Source organism: Triticum urartu, chromosome 1A (genome assembly GCF_056163025.1).
Source record: "Triticum urartu cultivar PI428250 chromosome 1A, HENAU_Tu73, whole genome shotgun sequence".
Lineage (NCBI taxonomy): Eukaryota > Viridiplantae > Streptophyta > Magnoliopsida > Poales > Poaceae > Triticum > Triticum urartu.
In genome coordinates this window covers 445,879,851-445,894,466 of record NC_141873.1, presented here as the reverse complement: position 1 = coordinate 445,894,466, position 14,616 = coordinate 445,879,851, and the positions used below count along the sequence as shown (strand labels likewise).

The following is a 14,616-nucleotide window of genomic DNA, read 5'->3' as shown; positions in this document are numbered from 1 at the left end:
GGCAAATCCACCATGACGGATACTAGTGGGGTGGTCCCTGCGATCGAAGGTGATCGTACAGGAGGACCATGGGTTAAACTTTGGGGCGCCTGGCTCCAACGCATATACGTCCCTTAGCGTACGCTTCCGCTCCCTCTTGGGGATGTGGGTTGCGTATATCATGTTCACCGTCCGCACTTGTGGGGGGAACCTCTTCTGTCCTCCGGTGTTCGGCGGTCGGGGCTCCTCCTCGTCATCGCTATGTAGCCCCTTATCTTTGTTTTCGGCATTTAACTTGCCGGCCTACTTGAACACCCAACATTCCCTGTTGGTGTGGTTGGCTGGCTTGTCGGGGGTGCCGTGTATTTGGCACGAGCGATCGAGTATACGGTCCAAACTGGACGGGCCCGGAGTGCTTCTTTTGAATGGCTTTTTCCGCTGACCGGGTTTAGAGCCTCTGAATCCGGCATTGACTGCCGTATCCTCAGTATTGTCGTTGTTGATGCGGCGCTTGTGTTTGTTGCGACGTGACCTGCCATTGCTATCCTTGGTATCCGAAGTACCATGATTCTTTGATATGTTATTGCTTCGAGCCAGCCAGCTGTCCTCTCCCGCGCAAAAGCAGGTCATGAGTGTCGTGAGGGCTGCCATAGATTTCGGCTTTTCCTGGCCAAGGTGTCGGGCGAGCCACTCATCGCGAATGTTGTGCTTAAAAGCTGCTAGGGCCTCGGCATCCGGACAGTCGACGATTTGATTTTTCTTTGTTAGGAACCATGTCCAGAATTGCCTGGCCGATTCCTCTGGCTGCTGAATTATGTCGCTCAGGTCATCGGCATCTGGTGGTCACACATAAGTGCCCTGGAAGTTGTCGAGGAATGGGGCTTCCAGATCCTCCCAACAGCCAATGGATTCTGCTGGCAGGCTATTGAGCCAATGTCGAGCTGGTCCTTTGAGTTTGAGTGGGAGGTATTTGATGGCGTGTAGATCGTCACCACGGGCCATGTGGATGTGCAGGAGGAAGTCCTCGATCCATACCGCAGGATCTGTTGTGCTGTCGTATGATTCGATATTTACGTGTTTGAAACCCTCTGGGATTTGGTGATCCATTACTTCGTCTGTGAAGCATAGGGGGTGTGCGGCGCCTCTGTACTGGGCTATATCGCAACGCAGCTCAAATGAGTCTTGTCCGCTGTGTTCGGCCCGGCCGGATTTACTTTTACTATATCTGGTGTGACGGTTATCGTCTCACGTAGTGGCGCGCCCTCATGATCCGTAGATCGATCTTGCATTTTTTGCTTTGTCCTTCAATACGTCTCGCAGGTCTAGCATGTTTCCCCGTGCCTTGACATTTTTATTTGAGTGGCGTCGGGGTGCGGGCTGAGCTTTTGGCTGAAATGCCTCTCTATCGTGGCCATGAGGTGGCCGATCAGCCGCGTCATACGCTGGAGATGTAGGTTTTAATGCTTCCTCCTCCAGTCGGGGTAGCAACCTACGCTTTGGGTGAGTCTTGGAGGGGTGTTCGAGTTCATATTCCTCGGCCACAAGGACTTCAGTCCATCTGTCAGCTAGTAAATCTTGATCAGCTTGAAGCTGCTGTTGCTTTTTCTTAAGGCTATTTGCCATGGCTATAAGCCGGCGCTTGAAGCGCTCTTGCTCGACGGGATCCTCAGGCACGACAAATTCATCATCATCGAGGCTTGCCTCGTCTTTGGAGGGAGGCATGTAATTATCATCCTCCACCTCTCCATTTGCCGCTCTCTCGGGAGGGCTGGCTTCTCTGTCCTCTTGCTCTAAATCTTGCTGAAGGGGATTGTCGTTATCTTTGGCACTGTCCGAAGTGCTATTATCTCCTGTGCCGGTATCACCGCTTTTGCTTTGGCGAGAATTAGATCGGCGCCGCTGACGTCGGCGCTTCGGTTGCTTCTTGGAGGGGTCATCCTCCGCTGTCCCGACGCCATTGCCTTCTTTGGGTGTGTCCACCATATATATATATATATATATATATATATATCATATGATGAGGTGGGTGTCCAGTGCCCTGTGGGCAGTGGTTCTTATTCGTCTCCTGCATCGTCGTCCATACCGTTGATGTCTTTGGAGTCGAAGTCGAGCATGTCGGTCAAATTGTCGACAGTGGCTACTAAGTGGGTGGTGGGTGGGCGGCGAATTTCTTCGTCATCCGCATCCCAGTCCTGTCGGACATAGTTCGGCCAGGACTCTCCTGACAAGGAGAGAGACCTTAATGAGTTCAGTATGTCGCCAAAGGGCGAGTGCTGAAAGATATCCGCGGAGGTGAACTCCATGATCGGCTCCTAGTCGGATTCGATAGGCACGGGCGTAGGCGGTTCGGAGTCCGTAGCCGGGGAAGAATCCGGCAGTTCGGCATCACGGCTCCCGTGAAGGGTAAGGTCAATACTCGGCTCGATCTCCACTGAGGATGCGGCCTCCATGGCGGGGGTCTATCCACCCGTCGATGGATGGCGCAATTGGCTCCGAATTGAGGGTCGGAGCGGTTGCCGGTGCGATCTCCCGAACACTGTCCGATGGTAGAACAAAATCATGCTCATCGTGACCGTGTGGCGCACTCGGCAGGGGCTCGAATCGGAAGATCAAGTCTCCGCGGATATCGGCCGTGTAGTTTAAGCTTCCAAATCTGACTTGGTGGCCAGGGGCGTAACTCTCGATCTGCTCCAGATGGCCAAGCAAGTTGGCCCGCAGTGCGAAGCCGCCGAATACAAAGATCTGTCCGAGGAGAAAAGTCTCACCCTGGACTGCATCACTATCGATGATTGAAGGATCCATCAAGCCTAATGATGATGTCACAGAGGAACTCTCAATGAAAGCACCAATGTCGGTGTCAAAACCGGCGGATCTTGGGTAGGGGGTCCCGAACTGTGCGTCTAGGCGGATGGTAACAGGAGGCAGGGGACACGATGTTTACCCGGGTTCGGGCCCTCTTGATGGAGGTAAAACCCTACGTCCTGCTTGATTGTTCTTGATGATATGAGTAGTACAAGAGTTGATCTACCACGAGATCAGATAGGCTAAACCCTAGAAGCTAGCCTATGGTATAATTGTTGTTGGTCCTACGGGCTAAACCCTCCGGTTTATATAGACACCGGAGGGGGCTAGGGTTACACAGAGTCGGTTACAAGGAAGGAGATCTACATATCCGTATTGCCAAGCTTTCCTTCCATGCCAAGGAGAGTCCCATCCGGACACGGGACGAAGTCTTCAATATTGTATCTTCATAGTCCAATAGTCCGGCCAAAGGCTATAATCCGGCTGTCTGGATACCCCCTAATCCAGAACTCCCTCAGAGACCATCTTCATCCTACGCCTCCCACGGATTGATAAACCTTAGGTCATCCACTTGAGGGAAATTTGCTACTGTCCTACAAACCTCTGCACTTGGAGGCCCAACAACGTCTACAAGAATAAGGTTGTGTAGTCGACATCAACCCCCCTATCGCCCACACTCACTTGGCGACGGTTCCAGATGTCGTCATGGAAAGGGGTTTTAAACCTTTTGTTTAGGAGCTCGCTGTAGTAGTGAAAGATCAATATGTGAAAATCTCGTAGGCAATGGATCAATGATGGATAATTACGTCGGATGCGATTCCTCATGCAACAGTTATAACATAGGGTGACACGGAACTAGCTCCAGTTCATCAATGTAATGTAGGCATGTATTCCGAATATAGTCATACGTGCTTATGGAAAAGAACTTGCATGACATCTTTTGTCCTACCCTCCCGCGGCAGCGGGGTCCTATTGGAAACTAAGGGATATTAAGGCCTCCTTTTAATAGAGTACCAGACCAAATCATTAACACTTAGTGAGTACATGAACTCCTCAAACTACGGTCATCACCGGGAGTGGTCCCGATTATTGTCACTTCGGGGTTGCCGAATCATAACACATAGTAGGTGACTATTGACTTGCAAGATAGGATCAAGAACTCACATATATTCATGAAAACATAATAGGTTCAGATTTGAAATCATGGCACTCAGGCCCTAGTGAGAAGCATTAAGCATAGCAAAGTTATAGCAACATCAATCTTAGAGCATAATGGATACTAGAGATCAAACCCTAACAAAACTAACGTGATTACATGGTAAATCTCATCCAACCCATCACTGTCCAGCAAGCCTACGATGGGATTACTCACACACGGCGGTGAGCATCATGAAATTGGTGATGGAGGATGGTTGATGATGACGATGGCGACGGATTCCCCTCTCCGGAGCCCCGAACGGACTCCAGACCAGCCCTCCCGAGGAAGATTAGGGCTTGGCGGCGGCTCTATATCGTAAAACACGATGAATCCTTCTCTCTAATTTTTTCCTCCCGAAAGTGAATATATGGAGTTGGGGTTGAGGTCGATGGAGTCCTAGGGGGCCCATGAGGCAGGGGGCGCACCCCGGGGGGCGCCCTGCACCCTCGTGGATAGGGTGTGGGCCCCTTGATGTGATTCTTTTGCCAGTATTTTTCATTAATTCCAGAACGTGTCTCCGTGGATTTTCAGGTCATCCCGAGAACTTTTATTTCTGCACAAAAATAACACCATGACAGTTCTACTGAAAACATCGTCAGTTCGGGTTAGTTCCATTCAAATCATGTAAGTTAGTGTCCAAAACAAGGGCAAAAGTGTTTGGAAAAGTAGATACGTTGGAGATGTATCACACCCGTTGTTTCAGACAAGCCATGGATTGATGTTTGTTGGTGGTGGGGGAGTACAAACTTTACCATTCTGTTTGGGAACCGCCTATAATGGGTGTAGCATGGAAGATATCGAGATCTCTTGGTTGTTATGTTGACAATGAAAGTATGCCACTCAAAAAATTATTTATCTCTGTTTAAAAACTCGAGCTCTGGCACCTCTGCAAATCCCTGCTTCCCTCTGCGAAGGGCCTATCTATTTACTTTTATGCTGAGTCATCATCCTCTTATTAAAAACACCATTTGGAGAGCACCGCTGTCATTCGCATGCATTGCTATTAATTTACATTGAGTATTTTTTTTGCGGGGGAAATTTACATTGAGTATGGCTGTGAATGGATCTCTTTTACCATGAATTACAATGTCTAGTTAGTCCTTGATCTTCAGGGGTGCTCTGCATTTATGCTTTGCGGTCTCAGAAAGGGCTAACGAGATACCATCTTGTTATAACATATTATGATTGTTTTGAGAAAGTGCTGTCATCCGAGATTTATTATTAGTGCTCACTAGTTGATTATGCCATTGATATGAGTAAACATGAGACCTAAATGTTATTGAGAATATGGTTAGTTCATAATCTTTGCTGAAAACTTGAATGTTGTATTTGCAACAACAAGATCAAACAGAGTTTGTAAAAGTTTTTCTTTATCACTTTCAGTTTGTCAACTGAATTTCTTGAGGACAAGCAAAGCTTTAAGCTTGGGGGAGTTGATACGTATCCAACGTATCTACTTTTCCAAACACTTTTGCCCTTGTCTTGGACTCTAACTTACATGATTTGAATGGAATTAACCCAGACTGACGCTGTTTTCAGCAGAACTGCAAGGTGTTATTTTTGTGCAGACATAAAACTCCTCGGAATGACCTGAAAATCCATGGCGACACGTTTTGGAATTAATGAAAAATATTGGAAAAAGAATCAACATCAAGGGGCCCACACCCTGTCCACGAGGGTGCAGCCCCCCCCCCCCCGGGGGGCGTGCCACCTGCCTCGTGGGCCCCCTAGGACTCCACCGACCTCAACCCCAACTCCATATATTCACTTTTGGGGAGGAAAAAATCATAGAGAAGGATTCATCGCGTGTTACTATACGGAGCTGCCACCAAGCCCTAATTTCCTCAGGAGGGCTGGTCTGGAGTCCGTTCGGGGCTTCGGAGAGGGGAATTCGTCGCCATCGTCATCATTAACCATCATCCATGACCAATTTCATGATGCTCACTGCTTTGCGTGAGTAAACCCATCATAGGCTTGCTGGACGGTGATGGGTTGGATGAGATTTACCATGTAATCGAGTTAGTTTTGTTAGGGTTTGATCCCTATTATCCATTATGTTCTAAGATTGATGTTGCTATGACTTTGCTATGCTTAATGCTTGTCACTAGGGCCCGAGTGCCATGATTTCAGATCTGAACCTATTATGTTTTCATGAATCTATGTGAGTTCTTGATCCTATCTTGCAAGTTAATAGTCACCCACTATGTGTTTTGATCCGGCAACCCCGAAGTGAAAATAATCGGGACCACTCCCGGTGATGACCATAGTTTGAGGAGTTCATGTATTCACTAAGTTTTAATGCTTTGGTCCGGTACTCTATTAAAAGGAGGCCTTAATATCCCTTAGTTTCCAATAGGACCCCGCTGCCACGGGAGGGTAGGAAAAAAGATGTCATGCAAGTTCTTTTCCATAAGCACGTATGACTATTCGGAATACATGCCTACATTACATTGATGAACTGGAGCTAGTTCTGTGTCACCCTATGTTATAACTATTGCATGAGGAATCGCATCCGACATAATTATCCATCATTGATCCATTGCCTATGAGCTTTTCACATATTGATCTTTGCTTAGTTACTTTTCCGTTGCCACTGTTACGATTGCTACAAAAACGGCTACTGTTACTTTTGCCACCGTTACCGTTACTTCCATACTACTTTGCTACTAAATACTTTGTTGTAGATATTAAGTCTTTCAGGTGTTGTTGAATTGACAACTCAACTGCTAATACTTGAGAATATTCTTTGGCTCCCCTTGTGTTGAATCAATAAATTTGGGTTGAATACTCTACCCTCAAAAACAGCTGCGATCCCCTATACTTGTGGGTTATCACCTATCACAACCCTAGTTGACGAAACTTGGAACCGATTCTGCCATACCTTGTAGACAGAGCCAGCGTCACCAGGGCACTGGTTGAATTGAGCAAGCCATGGTCTAAGAAGATGCAAATACATCTGGCGACAATGCAAAGAAGTCTCAAAGCCATGGTTGCGGGAAAGTGGACACACTTAAGAATAAGTGGGAAGTCAACGTGGGAGCCAAGTATGTTAAGGGTCACCACAGAGTACTAAAAAGCAAGTTGTCACCCTCGGCCCAATGTCGTGTAAGTACACCTGCAAAAACCCCAAGCTTCTGGACTACCTTTGTAGTCATGTCCTCTGGGCAGCTGCAGATCAAAAAATCAATGGCAATCCATACATATTGTCGTAATCCAACACGTATAATCTATACAACTCCTGGAACAGGGAGTTGTAGGCCTGAGGCATTGATATGCACTACAAAATGGTATGGCCAGATGGGCCCAAACAGGTTCTGAACGCGGGGTTGAGGAGAACCCCTAAGGGACGACGTCAGTCTAAGCGTCATCACAATGACATGGACCGTAGCCAGTTGGGAGAACCAAGGCAATGTTGCATTTCTAGGTGCCCTAGGCACTCACGTAGGGAATGCCCGTATCGAGGCAACAACACCGCGTGATGTTGTTATATTTGTACTCATTATGTTACATTTCATTTGTAATCGTGATGTTAACTTCAAATATTTAATTTGAATTGAACTCACTCTATTTATTTGTATTTGTATTTGTGGTGTTAATTTTTATTTTTATTTGTGGTGTTAAGTGTTATTTTTATGACTATCTGTGTATAGGTTATGGCCGAACTATGAGTCCTTTTGTAGGGGCACCACGACAAGGGCCACCGTTGCCACCTTTTCTTAAACCCAAATCATGAAAATCCTCCTCAGACTTTCAGGCTTCAACCCGTAAAGAATAAATGGATAATAGATGATTCTTTCATTACACACCTTAAGGCTTATGGACTACTTGGTTTTGCTATGCTCACATCTGGAAAACCCCAATTCACTTTGGACCCATTTCCTTTGGCCTCCCTTGTTGACCGGTGGAGACCTGAAACCCACACCTTTCACATTCGTTGTGGAGATCTTGCACCTATCCTAAAAGATGTGTCTATGATCACAAATCTACCAATTAGAGGTGAGCCATTGGCCCCTCCATGAGTCTCATCATCTTGTCCATATGATGTCTTAGTCTATCTTAGGGTGATAATGGGACAATCACAGTGTCTTGGTCCGCCTCGAGGTGTTCCACTCGGATGGCTTCCTGAGAAATTTGAGGATATACCTCGCGGCGCTAATCCTAAGACGAGGAAGAGACATATGTTTGCGTATTTGTTGTGGCTCTTTTGGTATGATGTTTCCAAATTCACACGGTGACGTATTTCTCCCTGGTCTCATCTACTTTGCCGAGAAGATAGTAGATGAATCTTTACCTTAGAATCCAAAATACAGCTTCAGTTCTGCTATGCTTTCTCATAAATATAGAGGGTTGTGTGATGCCACACAAAAATCTTCGTTTCCCGTCAAAAGCTCCATTACTTTGTGTCTTTTACGAGTTTCTATTGTTGTGGTCCTGGGAATACCTCCCTGGTGGACGACCCCGTATCATAGATTCCATACCCCCATACAACTATGGTGCACACAATGTAACTATGGCTAGCTGGTGGATGTTTAATGGGCTTTAATATGCAATTTTATATTATTTTTGGGACTAACCTATTAACCGAAGGCCTAGTGCAAATTGTTTTTTTTTGCCTATTTCAGTGTTTCGCAAAAAGGAATATCAAACGGAATGAAACCTTCGCGGGGATCTTTTTTGGAACAAACACAATCCAGGAGACTTGGAGTGGAGGTCAAGGAAGCAACGAGGCGGCCACGAGGTAGGGCGGCGCGCCTAGGGGGGAAGGCGCGCCCCCCACCCTCGTGGGCCCCTCGTAGCTCCACCGACCTACTTCTTTCCCCTATATATACACTTATACCCTGAAAGCATCCAGGGGAGCCGCGAAACGACTTTTCCACCGCCACAACCTTCTGTACCCGTGAGATCCCATCTGGGGACCTTTTTCGGTGATCTGTCGGAGGGGGATTCGATCACAGAGGGCTTCTACATCAACACCATAGCCTCTCTGATGATGTGTGAGTAGTTTACCACAGACCTTTGGGTCCATAGTTACTAGCTAGATGGCTTCTTCTCTCTCTTTGGATCTCAATACAAAGTTCTCCTCGATTCTCTTGGAGATCTATTTGATGTAATTCTTTTTGCGGTGTTTTTGTCGAGATCCGATGAATTGTGGGTTTATGATCAAGATTATCTATGAATAATATTTGATTCTTCCCTGAAATCTTTTATGCATGATTTAAATATCTTTGCAAGTCTCTTCAAATTATCAGTTTGGTTTGGCCTACTAGATTGATCGTTCTTGCAATGGGAGAAGTGCTTAGCTTTGGGTTCAATCTTGCGGTGTCCTTTCCCAGTGACAGCAGGGGCAGAAAGGCACGTATTGTATTGTTGACATCGAGGATAAAAAGATGGGGTTTATATCATATTGCTTGAGTTTATCCCTCTACATCATGTCATCTTGCCTAATGTGTTACTATGTTCTTATGAACTGAATACTCTAGATGCATGTTGGATAGCGGTCGATGTGTGGAGTAATAGTAGTAGATGCAGAATCGTTTCGGTCTACTTTACACGGATGTGATGCCTATGTTTATTATCATGCCTAGATATTCTCATAACTATGTGCTTTTCTATCAATTGCTCGGCAGTAATTTGTTCACCCACCGTAATATATGCTATCTAGAGAGAAGCCACTTGTGAAACCTATGGCCCCTGGGTCTACTTTACATCATATTAATTTCCCGTCAACTAGCCATTTCTGTCGCCATTTATTTTGCAATCTTTACTTTCCAATCTATAAAACAAAAATACCAAAAATATTTATCTTATCATGTTTATCAGATATCACTTTTGCAAGTGGCCATGAAGGGATTGACAACCCCTTTAATGCGTTGGTTGCAAGGTTCTTATTTGTTTGTGCAGGTACTAGGAGATTTGTGTGTAGTCTCCTACTGGATTGATACCTTGGTTCTCAAAAACTGAGGGAAATACTTACACTACTTTGCTGCATCACCCTTTCCTCTTCAAGGGAAAACCAAGGATTTCTAGCGCCGTTGCCGGGGAGATCTACGCCAAGTCAAGACATATGATGTACCCATCACAAACTCTTATCCCTCGCATTACATTATTTGCCAATTTGCCTCTTGTTTTCCTCTCCCCCACTTCACCTTTGCTGTTTTATTTGCCCTTATTCCGTTTGCTTCTTTTTGCTTGCCTATTGTTTTCTTGTGTTTTGGATTGATTGTTTGTCACGATGGCTCAAGATAACACCAAATTGTGTGACTTTTCCAATACCAACAATAATGATTTTATTAGAACTCCGATTGCTGCTACTACCGATGCTGAATCTTGTGAAATCAATACCGCTTTGTTGAATCTTGTTATGAAAGATCAATTTTCTGGCCTTCCTAGTGAAGATGTCGCTACCCATCTAAACAGCTTCGTTGATTTGTGTGATATGCAAATGAAGAAAGATGTGGATAATAATATTGTTAAATTGAAGCTATTTCGGTTTTTGCTTAGAGATCGTGCTAAAATTTGGTTCTCTTCTTTGCCTAAAAATAGTATTAATTCATGGAATAAGTGCAAAGATGCTTTTATCTCTAAGTATTTTCCTCCCGCTAAGATCATCTCTCTTAGAAATGATATTATGAATTTTAAGCAACTTGATCATGAGCATGTTGCACAAGCTTGGGCAAGGATGAAATTAATGATACGTAATTGCCCTACACATGGTTTGAATTTATGGATGATTATACAAAAATTTTATGCTGGATTGAATTTTGCTTCTAGAAATCTTTTAAATTCGACCTCGGGAGGCACTTTTATGGAAATCACTTTAGGAGAAGCTACTAAACTCCTAGATAATATTATGGTTAATTATTCTCAATGGAACACCGCAAGGTCCACTAGTAAAAAAGTTCAAGCTATTGAAGAGATTAATGTTTTGAGAGGAAAGATGGATGAACTTATGAAATTGTTTGCTGAAAAGAGTGCTTCTTCTGATCCTAATGATATGCCTTTGTCCACTTTGATTGAGAATAATAATGAATCTATGGATGTGAATTTTGTTGGTAGGAACAATTTTGGTAACAACGCGTATAGAGGAAATTTTCATTCTAGGCCATTCCCTAGTAATTTATCTAATAATTATGGTAATTCCTACAACAACTCTTACGGAAATTTTAATAATATGTCCTCTGATTTTGAGACTAGTGTTAAAGAATTTATGAATTCGCAAAAGAATTTCTATGCTTTGCTTGAAGCAAAAATGCTTAAGATTGATGAGTTGGCTAGGAACGTGGATAGAATTTCTCTTGATGTTGATTATTTGAAACTTAGATCTATTCCACCTAAGCATGATATCAATGAGTCTCTCGAAACCATGAGAATTTCCATTGATGAGTGCAAAGAAAGAACCGCTAGGATGCGTGCTAAAAAAGATTGCTTTGTGAAAGTGTGTTCTTCTAGTTTTCATGATAATAATGATGAAGATCTAAAAGTGATTGGTGTGTCTCCTATTAAGTCTTTGTTTTCCAATATGAATCTTTATAAAGATGGGACTGGAGATGATTCAACTTTAGTTAGAAGGTGTCCCAATGATTCGGAGTTTTTAGATCTTGATGCAAAAATTTGTAAAAGTGGGATTGAGGAGGTCAAAACTTTACATAGCAATGAACCCACTATTTTGGATTTCAAGGAATTTAATTATGATAATTTCTCTTTAATACATTGTATTTCCTTTTTGCAATCTGTGTTAAATAATCCTCATGCTTATGATCAAAACAAAGCTTTCACCAAACATATCGTTGATGCTTTAATGCAATCCCATGAAGAAAAGCTTGAATTAGAAGTTTCTAGCCCTAGAAAACTTTATGATGAGTGGGAACCTACTATTAAAATTAAGATTAAAGATCATGAATGCTATGCTTTATGTGATTCGGGTGCTAGTGTTTCCACGATTCCAAAAACTTTGTGTGATGTGTTAGGTTTCCGTGAATTTGATGATTGCTCTTTAAATTTGCATCCTGTGGATTCCACCATTAAGAAACCTATGGGAAGAATTAATGATGATCTTATTGTTGCAAATAGGAATTATGTGCCCGTAGATTTCATTGTTCTTGACATAGATTGCAATCCTACATGTCCTATTATTCTTTGTAGACCTTTCCTTAGAACGATTGGTGCAATTATTGACATGAAAGAAGGAAATATTAGATTCCAATTTCCGTTAAGGAAAGGCATGGAACACTTTCCTAGGAGGAAAATTAAATCACCTTATGAATCTATTATGAGAGCCACATATGGATTGCATACCAAAGATGACAATACCTAGATCTATTCTTGTCTTTATGCCTAGCTAGGGGCGTTAAACGATAGCGCTTATTGGGAGGCAACCCAATTTTATTTTTGTTCCTTGATTTTTGTTCCTGTTTAGTAATAAATAAATCATATATTCTTTGTTATGATTTTGTTTTTTATGTTTTAACTAGTAGACTGCCCGTGCGTTGCTACGGGCTTTTGAAATATTTTCCTTGAGTTATGTGAACATCATTGAACTTACTCATCAGAATACCAGTTGGAAATAAATGTTGCCATAAACATTTATCATAATTCCAGTCGGTATGCTTTATTTTGAGTGTGTCGTTGTTGTGGGATATCATCACTTGCACATGTTTTTGTTGTATAAAACATGGTGAATTTTTGTCCCCTTCCAATGATGTCGCCCCAAAAACCCTCTGAATGGGTTTCTTTTTGAACCCTGACATAATCCATCTCCATCTCTCTCATATTCTACAAAATTAAACATATATATAGAAATATACCTTTTGAGTATTATATCATGTGCAACATACATACAAAGAGGAACAATCATTTGCATGCACCTCTTTTGGTTGTGTAAAACTCGTTGAATTCTTAGCCCCCTCCATCATCGTTACATCAGGGTCTTTGTTAGTCGACATCTTTGAAGCACAATCAAATCCATCAATTTTTATGACCTACAAAGGTATTCTAATATAAACGAAGATTAGAATAATTTTTTTATGATGGTGGTATGGAAAATATATATTCATTAGACAAATCCAAGAAATGAGCAGTTTCTATTAGATTGAGTGGTATCCCAATTTTAATAATTTTAGGCTCACCTCTAAATCACATGTTGATGGTTATTCTCACGAATATCTACTATTTAGGGTATGTGGTATATTGCCCATAAAAAACTATGTTTCATATCTCCACAAGCAAAGAACGGATTCCCCCTTTATATAATGATAGTCGGTCATCCGTAATTTCTTGGATATTTTTAAGTAATTTATTGAGAAAATATTTTATGTTATTCTAAATATATATAGTGTATAGGTATAAATAAAGCTTTATTTTTATGATATTCCCATTATACCCCTCCTATACAACTTGCTATCCTCTCCCGAACGACCGCACTCTATCCACTCCCTCTCCACACCACTCACTCTCTTGTTCCCCTCCCTCTCTAGATCCATAGACTTCTCTGGCGTCGCTCACACTCCTCTCTTCGCCCTTGCCCCCACAACCAACAGAATCGGCGACCTCATCTCCCACCCCTCCACCCTTTCATCCCTCCCCTCTTCTCACCAGAATTAGTGAAGGGGGGATCGAGACACCAGACGGTTGCCTGATCCGCCCACAAACCGGCGAACAACATCACGCCAAGGTCACCAACGCCGTCATGAAATGACAGGCTTCTTCCACCTTGACAGACTTGCTCGTGCACCAAGATATGAGAGGGGGCCTTCTACTTCTCCCTCGCTCATCACCCCTTTGGCCAAACCATGGATCAACCTTCCTCTACTCTGACCCATGCCATGGACCAAGCTCACTTCCCTCCTCAAGGTCATCTCTTCACCCCTTTCCTCGTGTGGCATGTTGCACCGCTAACCCTCACCTTATCTCCCTCCCTTTCCTCCCATATCGAGATATGCATGTGTTTCTGCTCAGCCGCTTCACCTCACCGCCGCCTTCATCTCCTTATACAATGTCGTATCTGCCGCCTTCTGCCAGCTATACAAGAGCATGTTCGATTCTTGAACCTACAAAATATAAAATGATGACGTCAATAAGTATGAATTTCTCTTGTCCCTAGTACTATATTTTATACATGCTTATTGCATAACCAACCTGTGTGTCCTAGTGTACTGTGGACTTGCTGAGCTGCTCGACCTTGAGCTTGTCAGTTTGGCACAGCACGTTCTTCATCTTAACCTCCATCTGCAGCTCGGCATCGCGGATGGCGACAGCCTTGGCGGCCTCAACCTCGATGACCTTGGCATGCCAGTCCTAGCCTTCCACTTCATGGCGAGGTCGGTCATTGAGGCGGCATTGTCGGCCTTCCTAGTGTTCTCAAACACCCGCACCTCCGCCTTGACCTTGGCCTTCTCCTTGAGCGCTTCGCCCTCACTACAAAAAAAATACACTTCCGTGATGATATGTGTGTCACAGTAGGTCGCGTTTTCTGTCATGCATGTACATCCATGACGATTTTATGACAGAATCAAGATAGTCATACATGTGCTGCTGTAGAAGTGTTCCATGACATTAGCAAAATTATCATCACAGAAGTGTCCACTTCCATGACGATAAATCGCGCGTCACAGAAGTGCTTTCGTCAAGGGTGACCGACA

At 43.7% G+C, this 14,616-nt stretch overlaps 1 pseudogene; it reads right to left on the bottom strand.

The window, feature by feature from the left end:
* Positions 1-14,616, bottom strand: part of LOC147991634 (flotillin-like protein 2) — a 61,992-nt pseudogene that overhangs the window by 15,703 nt on the left and 31,673 nt on the right.